We start from the raw sequence: 10,618 nt of genomic DNA, 5'->3' as shown, positions 1-10,618 counted from the left end.
AAGGATACCATCTCATACCAGATACCAGAAAAAATTTCAAGTGGATTAGCAATACAACTGTGAAAAAAGCAAGGCATAGGCCCACTAGAACAATGAATGAATAAATGTTTTATAATTGTGTTTGGAGAGAATTTTTCAAATCTATAAAATGAGATTCCCAAACTAATAACAGAAAATCTTGATAAATTTGACACATAAAAATAAAAGTTTTTTTTTTCTTTTTTGCAAGCATAAAAAACGTAAGCAAAGTTGAAAGAAAAATGAAAACTAGTGAAAGGATTTGCAACTTATATGCATAGGACTAGTATTACTCTTTAATAAAGAGTGCCTAAAAATGAAAAAGAATAAAATCCAAAGCCTCATAGAAAAATGGACAGAATCATGGACAATTCAGAGAAAAGTATAATATAAATGGTCTCCTTAAACATGTAAAAAAAAGATGTTCAATTTTCCTCATAATAACATAAATGTAAATTAAAACCACATGGAGATATCGTTTCTTACCTATCAGACTGGCAATAATTTAAATGCTTGACAACACACTGTTGGCAAGGTCATGAAGAAAAGGAGCATCATCATACAATACTGATGGGAATGCAAAATGATGAAACCCCCGATGGAGTAAATTGGGCAATATTTAACAATTACGATCATGTCGTTTACCCTTTGACCTAGGAAATCCACTTCTTGGAAACTACCTTGAAAAGAAACTTCCACAAATGTGAAAGAGTACATGTACAATTTTTTTTATTACAATATTATTTGTAATAGTAAACTAACTGGAAACAAACCTAAACAGACACTAATAAATCAAATTGTGGCGCAGCTACACAATGGAGTAATAAGCAGACATAACAAAAAAAAAAGGAAGAAAAGGTTTCTATAAACTGATACAGAATGATTTCCAGGAAATATTAAATGAAAAAAAATAAGGAATATATGGTACACTATGGTGTAAAAAATAAAGGAAAATAAGAATATGTGTATATATTTGCTTATTTTTTGCCAAAAAGGAAACACAGAAAGGATAAAACAGGAGCTCCATGAAAATATCTAATTATGGAGTAGGATGGCAACACAGTGGAAGTCAAGGATGGGAGTGGTAATTCTTTGAATGTAACTATCTTTATTGTTCTGACTGTTGAACCAAGTAAAAGTGATTCATTAAAAAAAGCAATGAAATTATTTTAAAAAGAAAACTCTAAAAGTGAGTATAAAAGGAAACAAATAAATGTCTGTATCATAATATCTGTTTACAGATCTCTTTCGTCCTCACATATCTCACTAAGGATCTACAAAGTAACTGTTAGAATTAACTTGAATTACCCATTTTTGTACTAAACACCGTATCATGATTACACATGCTTAGTGTCCTCATAATCTAAATAAAAAAGGGACTTCAAACAATCTAAACTCTACTTCAGAGATTTATGACTGGTAGTGATATTAATATTGGAATTCTAAAGCTATTTTATATATATTGTAGAATAAAGAAAAAAATATATACTGATGCTGTCAGGAACCAGGATTTCAATGTGGTTATGTAGGAGAATATCCTTAGTCTTAGAAAGTGGCAATTGAAGATTTTCCAGAGAAGTTTCATGATGTCGGCAACTTTCTTTCAAATGGCTGAGAAAAAAAAATTATATTAGAAACAAAGAAAAAAGGGCAATATATGAGCAACCGATGAATCTAGTCAAAGGATAAACTGTGATCATTGTATTATTCTTTCAATTTTTGTAAGTTTAAAAATTTTTTTTAATTTTAATTTTAATTTTTTAGAGAAAGGGTCTTGCTCCATTGCCCAGGTTGGAGTGCAGTGGTGTAATCATTACTCCCTGCAGTGTTGAATTCCTGGGCTCAAGACATCCTCTTTTTTTTTTTTGCAGAGATGGGTCTCACTATATTACCCAGGCTAGTCATGAGCTCCTGGCCTCGAAGGTTCCTCCCACCTCAGACTCCTAAAGTGCTGTGATTATAGGCATGATCCACCATGCCCAGCCCTCAGTTCAAAATCTTCCAAGAAAAACATTTAGAATAAGTAATATGTCTTGTTTGGAATTTTTAAGAGCACATGTTTTGCTATTTAACTCTAATCAGGAATGCATCATTTTATATCAGTAAAATAAAGTAGATGATGCTTCAGTAAGAAGCAGCATCAAAATACCAAGAGCTTAGAAATCAGAGGTTTATTTCTTGCTCAGTTATAGTCAACATAGAGTTGTTCGTCTCACCACAATTGTAAAGCAATCTCCAATACTGCTGATTTCTATAGAAGAGGAAAATAATAGCCACGGAGGGTGTCTCAACATTAAATACTTGACTTGAAATGACACACACAGCTCATTAGTCACGTAACCAACTCACCCCTAAGGGCAGTTAGTGAGTGGTGTTTATCATGTTATTCACTCATTGTGTTTTGTGCTGCAATAAACACTGACAGATACAGTCAGTGAATACAGAGCAGAGTCGAAGGGCACATTCTGAAGCCAAATTATCACAAAGTTCAGCCACTTTCTGACTAATATTTGGCAAGTCATTTAACCTCTTTGGGCCTCAGTTTCTTCCTCCAGGTCTAATGAAAATTGTGTTTAATAATAGTAACTGGCTGGGGGAAGATTAGCTGAGCTAATACAGTTAAAGCATTTAGTACAATGGCTGGCATGTACTATCAACAGCAGCATTATTATTTTATAGTATGAAACTCCATTATTCAACCCTTAAAGAAATCTCTCAATATTACTCTCAGAAATCAAAGATCTGCAGTGAAAAGGAAGCCTTTCTCTCATTTTAGAGCCTCATCCATGGGTTTTTCTCCCCAGACCCGATAGTTATCAGCTGTGGCATTTGAGAACTTACTGCCTTCCAGGGTCAAATACCCCCTTCCTTTCCCTGCTGCGGTAAGGAAACACCTTTGCCAGTAGACACAAGGTTGTAATGCTAACCTTTGCCAGCAGAGGTCACTGGAAGGACTCTGGAGGAGAGAGGAGATTCCCTGGTTCTGGTGGACTTTTAGTGGGTCTTGCTCCTGCGGAGCTAGGGTGGTGTGTGGGAGACCCAGAGATGGAACTCATGCCAGCAAGTTCTGTGGGTGCCCAGCTGGTTGCACTGTGGCCAGCTCAGTGGCAGTCCCTAGCAGCTCTCGGCAGCTTTCCAGCGAGTTCAACCAGTGGCCCAAACAGTTTCCCATCAAGTTCAGCAGTACTTCTGTGGGAAGTTTCCTTATGGATTTGTCAGCATTCCCCAGCAAATGACTTCTTGTCTGGCACCCAGAGCCCTGGATCCCTCCTGGTGGAATTTCCAGCGTGGCAGCCCTGGCTTGTGACTCTCAGCCTGCCAGCCGTGGAGCAGGCTGGAGCAAACAGCAAAATTCTCCACCCCCCAGGCTGGTCCGGATCCAGCTTTGGGGAGCACCCCTTCCAAGTTATTTCTTCCTTGGGTGATCTTGGTCAGCCCTAGGGTATTCTGCAGAGTTCTTTTAGCCTCTCTTAGTGAATTTCCTATAATTAATTAATCATTCTTGGTATGAAACCTTCTCTACTAAAATTATTGTGTGGGTTTTGTCTCCCGAATGGATCCTGACTGATGCAATGGCTTCTTATGGACTTCTCGAGCTCTTTTACACCTATGCAAGTAGGTGTGTATGTGTACATACACAATCTCATTCTTCTTTTGTTCTATAAATGGTAACACTCTAAACAACATGCTTTATTTTTATTTTTATTTATTTGTTTGTTTGTTTGTAGAGACAGAGTCTCATTTTATGGCCCTCGGTAGAGTGCCGTGGCCTCACACAGTTCCCAGCAACCTTCAACTCCTGGGCTTAGGAGATTCTCTTGCCTCTGCCTCCTGAGCAGCTGAGACTACAGGCACCCACCACAACACCCGGCTATTTTTTGGTTGCAGTTTGGCCCTGGCCGGGTTTGAACCCGCCACCCTCAGTATATGGGGCCGGTGCCCTGCTCACTGAGCCACAGGTGCTGCCTCATGCTTTTTTTTTTTTTTTTAATGGCCATCATGGCATATCATCAGCCTTGTCCTATTTTTTAACAGATGCATAGTATTTGATTATATACATAATCGCATAATCCATTTAACCAGTTTCCTGTTGATGGGAAGTTAGATTTCCAGTCTTTGTTCTCCACATACTGTCCATACTGTGGTGTTGTAGATAGATCTGGGTGCCAAAGTGCAAGCTCATCTTACCTGAAAAACTCTTCCTAGAAAAGATTCTACTCTCTTACATTCTCTCCAAACTATCTCCACATTTACTGTCACCACATTATAGGCATTCTTAACTTTTAAAAGGTGAATATCTTGTGCTTTTTATTAATTAGAATTAAGAAGGCATTTTCTATACATTTTAATTGTTAAAAGAACATGTAAAATTAATTAAAAAAATATGTACCAAACTGCCTTCCAAAGTGGCCGTTCCATTTTGCATTCCCACCGGCACTGAATGAGGAGTTCTGCTGCTCCTCAGCCTCCTCAGCATTTGGTATTTATTTCTGGTAGAATTACTGCAGTCATCTCTGGACCCATCTCTCAGTCCCACACTTTCCAGACTCTAATCCACCCTTTGAAATGAAACGAGAATGAGTTTCTCAAATGCCCTCTGTTCTTCAATGACTCTGACTCTGCCAAGATAAAGTCCAAATTCCTCAGCGTGACCCAGACAAGACCCTTCAAGATCTGAGTTCCATCCTCACCACCTTCCCAACCACAACCCTTGCATCTCCTGTCACAAGCAGCAGGGCACAGACCAGCTCGACGGGCTCCAGGTTGCAGAGGGGGACACTGTCTTTCCAACCTGGTGCCTTCACGCATGCCAATGCAGCTGTTTGGGCAGAGCATTTATTTTTTACTTTGCATCCCCAAGGGGAAAGTACCCTTTATATTTACATTTTGGGTAGTGTTGCCATTCGTACAACTGGATGTCTACCAGGATACTTTGCATTCATCTATTTTTAATGAGAATTTCCAAAAATTTAGGAAAGTCAAAAAACTGGTACTATGAACATCTAGCTTCAAATTCAACAGCTGTTAATCTTTTGTCACATTTGATTCATTATCATTCTTCTCCTTTTCCTCCTCCTTCTTTTGCTAAACCATTTCCCAGTACAACGTGGGTATCTCTTCAAAATGAGAACAATCTCCTCAATCTCCTCAACCATTATTACACTCACATTGACCACAGCCTACCAAGATTGCCTAATACTGCCTATATTCATATTTGTCCAATTGTCCCCCAAATGTGTTTCACCGTATTTTTTCCAAACCAAGGTCCAAACTTCATACATGCCATTTATCTTTCAGTGAACATTTAACTTCAATTGAGTCTCAGCTTCCTGCTTCTTAACCTTAAAGATTCAATTCTGTGCCCCAGACTCCAGAGAAATCTCTCTTGAACCTCAGCTCTATTCAAGGGTCTTGTGCCTTTCAAGTAGCCTGTGGTTAAATTTATTGGTGAGCCAACACTTTGTATTACAAATCTGCTGCTTAACTTTTTATTGCCCTAACTGCACTGAGTACCTTGTTGAGACAGAGTCTTACTCTGTGGCATCAGCATAGCTCACAGCAACCTCCAACTCCTGGGCTCAAGTGATCCTCCTGCCTCAGCCTCCCAAGTAGCTGGGACTACAGGCACCACAATAACATCCAGCTGATTTTTCTGTTTTCAGTAGAGACAGAGCTCTCACTCTTGCTCAGGCTGGTCTCGAACTCCTGAGGTCAAGGGATCCTCCTGCCTCGGCCTCCCAGAGTGATGAGAGGCATGAGCCACCACATGCCTAGCTAACTCTGAGCATCTTGAGGGCAGGGATGGGTAGCTGTTCCTGCAGCAGCCATGCAGATGCTCAATACACGTTTCAAAAATACACGACTGAAGGAGTACTTTTCCCTGGTCCCTCACTGTGAACAGTTTGAATAAATAAAAGAGCTCTGGCAGGCAGGGAGCCAGATGCAAGGCAAGTATGACAGTGGCTTGAGAGAACACTCCAAATCCAGAACGCTGCCTCGGGAGCTGGGAGGAGGAAAGGAATGCTCCCTTCCCTCTCTCAGTAAGCAAAACCCCAGATATTAACCATTCCTTAGAGACAAAACTGGAGTCTATTGGCGCTATGGATTAAATAATTCTAGAGAAAGAATTATACACACAAAAAGTGTCCACATGGCTCACTTCTGTTTACACAGCTGTCCCACTGCTGACTTCCTACTGTGTTTTTAAGTAAATATTCACTCCCAGTGGGTTCCGAGATTGGACTCAGACCAATGCTTTATGCCCATGGGGAACAGAAGGTATCACAGTTCATCTGCTTTAAACTCTCAGGAAAAATGGTCTTTCTGAATATTAGCCTTTTCTGCTAATATTCTGCTAAAGCTTTATTTTCCTGGCAAACTTTTCTTTGTGATAAACTTTCTTCAGATACTTCCTTCTTCCCCATTTCTTATCACCTGTGGGTGAGACTAATTCCAGGCTCATTTACTAATGCTGATTCGAAAGTGGCTTGGAGACTGCATACCAAGACTATTTTGGGTGGGGTTTTTCCTCCTGAGTCACCATGTCCCCTGGCAGCAGACATCCTGCGGATTTCCTCAGCCCTGCTGTTGAGAACAGGAAATCAAGGCCAGAAACAGCCAGGAAGGGACTGTTCCCAACAATCCAGGGACTCTTCCCAGTCACTGGAGAACCAGCACGAAAGTCCTAATTTACTAAGAATTCCTTGGCAAGAAAACTGGAGGCAAAAAGCTTCAAGGATGTTATTTATGAACACACTTTTTTTTTTTTTCCAGAAGCAGGTTAAAAAAGTTTTCTTAGGAATGAAATTAAGTCCATTTGGGGATTATCTGGGGATGATTAGATATGTTCACTAATCGGGTAACTGAAGTCAAGGAAATTACTCAACTCCCCTTTTCATAAGTTTATCAAGTTTTCCGCACAGGCATATCCTCTTTATTCACTTTTCTTGCTCTTAGTGAACAGTCTTTCAGATGACATCTGGTTATGCGCTTCCTCCCAAAGTGACACGAAGCATCAGAGACACGATGTTAAGCTTGACTGAGACTGGGGAATGGTAGCCGTGTGAGCTGTCCTCTCCGACCGCCTCCCCGCAGCTGACACACCTAAGCTGTCTAGCTTGTCTATCTGGCCTGTATCTCTCCCATAGAAACCAGTGTGCCTCTCAAATAAACTGTAGGCAGCCACCGCCAAGGAATCCAAATCTACAAATCTGAAGCCTCTTTGCAGTCAAAAGAGTAATGAAGGCCCAGTAATCTATCAGGCAAGGGTGGAAAACCAATTGTGGAATAGTCCAAAGAATATGAAAGTCTTGCGCTGAACTTAGTTTCTGGGCAAGTTTTACATTTTTTTCTTAGATCTGTTTTTTTACACACGTGAGATGGGGATAATGATGCTTTCACTTTAGTCTTATTGCAAGAGTTGGTGTTTGGCTTTTTGTCTGAATACAAGTAAAAATTTCTAGCATAGTGCTTGCCTATAGAAGATACGCAAGAGATGTCCATTTATCTTGGTCATTTTGAGGGAGAACCTGACAGAGAGTGACAGCTCATGTCACGGACATCGAAAATTCCCAGAAGCCACGGCATTTGTAGGTAGAAAATGCTCAATGATTCTACTCGCCATAAACATTAGCTGAATTTATTCTTACTCATTCTTCCCCGAAGTACAAAATATTGGCAATAAAAACTCCTTATCGAATCTCAATGAAGTTTAACTCTTAGAATCTTGTGAATCTGTCTAGCAGAACACAGCTGCTTTTGGGGTGTCTTGGTAGCCAAGGATCCTCTTCAGCAATTATTCTCTTCTACACCTTCCTCCTCTCTCACTCCTCATTTTAATACCTGTTGGAACCTCTGTGAGAGGAGGTCTCAAGAGGAAGAAAACTGAAAGTGAAATCAAGCATTTCCTTTTTTTAAACAGCTCTATTTAAAAGTCAGTGGGAGGGGAGCAGTGACCCCTGTCCTGAGAGATAGTACATTTCAATGCTGGATGATATTTCCCCCTCTCCCTATCAGCTCTCTCTCCATCAAGAGTATCTCCCTTCATTCCTTGAAGAGCTTGCCACTTGCCTTTTTAAATGCAGTCATTCTCCCCCAAACTGCCATTGTTTCATTATTGATTTCAATATTCATTGTAAATGGTCCTTCCGGTACCTGGTTCCTTCAGATCCTTGTCTCCAACTGTCCTATCCCCTACCCTACCTTGGCCGCTCCCTCCCAGGATCATACCTTGTATCAGTTTTCCAGGGCTGCCATAACAAAACACCGCAGAATGGGTAACTTAAGCAGCAGACATTTATTTTCTCACAGTTCTGGAGGCCTGAAGTCCAAGCTCAAGGAGTTGGCAGATCTGGTTGGTGTCTCACAGGGCCTCTCTGTTTGGCTTGCAGATGCCCACCGTCTCACTGTGCTCCAACACGGTCTTTTCCCTTGGCACCACGTCCCTGGTATCACTCTGTGTGTCTAAATTTTCACTTTTATATGAACTCCAATATTATTGGGTCAGGACCCACCCTACCAGATTGTTTAAACTTTATCACCTACTTAAAGGTCCTATCTCCAAAAGCATTCATATTTGAGGTTATAAGAGTTGGGGCTTCAACATATAAATTTGGGAGGGGATATGATTCAGCCCATAACAAGCATCTAGATCTTGTCTTCACCAGTTCCTCCCACTGTAATCCCAAAGTTCAGCAGCTCACTCCTCAATCCCTCACTATGCCTATCTTTCTAGCGCACTCTCTCTCTCTGCTAACCAAAACCAGTAATTCTTTAGCCTTGCTGAGACAAACAATTTACAAGTCCAACTCCTCTTTTCCTGTTTCTAACATGCCCTCATGCCCTTCCTTCCCTCCTTACTCAGGTTAAGTTTCACAGTTCATCCTTACAATCACTCTCTTGCCTATATTTATTCTTGAATCCTTTGCCCATCTCCCTCTTTGAGGTACTTGCCTAGCAAGAACCCAACCCTGGTTGACTCCAGCTTCCTTCTTACTCTCTGGTTACAACTCTTGTAGCTCAACTTCACTAGGGAAAACATTCAAGCCTTCTGCCTAGTCTCACTATCGATTTATGACCACAGACTCAAGTGGTCCATCAGCACCTGTCACATCTCGCCAGTCCATTCATTCTCCCTCACTTTCCTAGCCAACGGTTTGAACTTCTCTCTTCCTCTGAACTGAACACCCTCTCCCCATCCTTATTTGCAGCAAATAAACTTGTTTCTTGTTTCACTGAGAAAAAGAAGTTCCCACTGACCATCTTCAGGCCTCTGTGCTCGGTTTTCCTTTCTGTTGCCAGGAGTGGACCTGTCTGGCTGCTCTCCGTCTGTGCACGTGCTCCCATACTTCTTGTCTTCCCAGAAGTTCTCTCCCAGGCTGTCAGTCCCCACTTTTTCTCCCCACTCTCCCTACAATACACTAACATGCTCTCATTTCTCCCTTAAATTTTTTCCCCTTGACTCCCACTTTTCATCTTTCTGCTGCCTCGTTTCTCTGCTCTCCTTTACAGTAAAACTCTCCAAAGGAGTTGCTTCAATTCCTCTCTTCCCATTCTCTCATGAACCCACTCCTGCTGGATTCTCATCCCTAGCCCCACAAGAAAGCTCCTCTTATCAAGGCCATCGTGACCTCCACATTGATAAACTCAACAGCCAGTTCTCAGTCCTTGAAAAGTACTTGCTCTATGGGCAGCATTTATAATAATTTGGCTGGTCGCTTCACTCCTTCCCAGAAACTCAGCTTTGAAGTTAGTTTCTGACTCACCGGCCATTTCTCAGCATCCTTTACTGGCTCCTTCACATGTCTCCAGATTCAGTTCTGGGTTACCCAAGTTTAGTCCTTGGGCTTCTTGTCTATGAACACTCTTTCCCTCAGTGGCTCGTGGCTTTAAACAACATTTGTATGCTGACGACGGCTGTATTTATACTCCATCTAGACCTCTTCCCTGAACTGTGTATCTGTACATCCAACTGCCTGACTGACATCTCCACTTGGATTTCTAATAGGTGTTACAAAACTTAGTGTGTCTGAAACTGACCATGTCATCTTCCTCCTCTGAAACTGGCTCATCCGGCTGTCTGCTCGTTTCAGTTAATGACTTCATTCTTCCTGTTGCTGAGCCCCAAATCATTTCATCTTTGATTTCTCTCTTTCTCTTAAACCTGCATCCACTCTGCCACCAAATCCTGGTTGGCACTGCCTTCAACATATATCCATAATCTAGCCTCTTTTCACTGTCTCTGCCGTTACCATCATGGTCTGAGTCACCATCATTTCTTACTTAAATTTGAAATGGCTTCATGTCTTTTCTTTCACTCACCCTCTTTATCCCCATTCACAACATGGCAGCCAGAATGAGTCTTTTAAAACATCAAGTCATTTTTCTACTTATAATTAATCTTTGATGTTATTGCTCTTTCTTGCCTCACTTTGCTCCAGCCACAAGGGTCACATTGCTGTGACTCACGTCTACCTCAGGGCTTTTGCACACTTTCTATTCCCTCTGCCTGGAATGCTTTCCTCGCAGTTTTCTACACAGCTCCTACCCAAAAACCTATCTTCTGGTCTTTGCTCAAATGTCATCTTTTCATTAAGGTCTT

General features: G+C 41.2%; 1 long non-coding RNA gene across 1 annotated transcript; it reads right to left on the bottom strand.

The window, feature by feature from the left end:
- Positions 1-862: 862 nt before the first annotated feature.
- On the bottom strand, positions 863-9,873 carry LOC128591897 (uncharacterized). Its single transcript, XR_008381695.1, has 3 exons — positions 9,783-9,873; positions 8,248-8,481; positions 863-1,629 (listed from the first exon to the last, which is right to left on the bottom strand). It is a non-coding gene; the product is annotated as an uncharacterized LOC128591897 (long non-coding RNA).
- Between the last annotated feature and the right edge of the window lie 745 nt (positions 9,874-10,618).

Source organism: Nycticebus coucang, chromosome 8 (assembly GCF_027406575.1).
Source record: "Nycticebus coucang isolate mNycCou1 chromosome 8, mNycCou1.pri, whole genome shotgun sequence".
Taxonomy (NCBI): Eukaryota; Metazoa; Chordata; class Mammalia; order Primates; family Lorisidae; genus Nycticebus; species Nycticebus coucang.
This window is presented reverse-complemented; position numbering and strand designations above follow the sequence as displayed.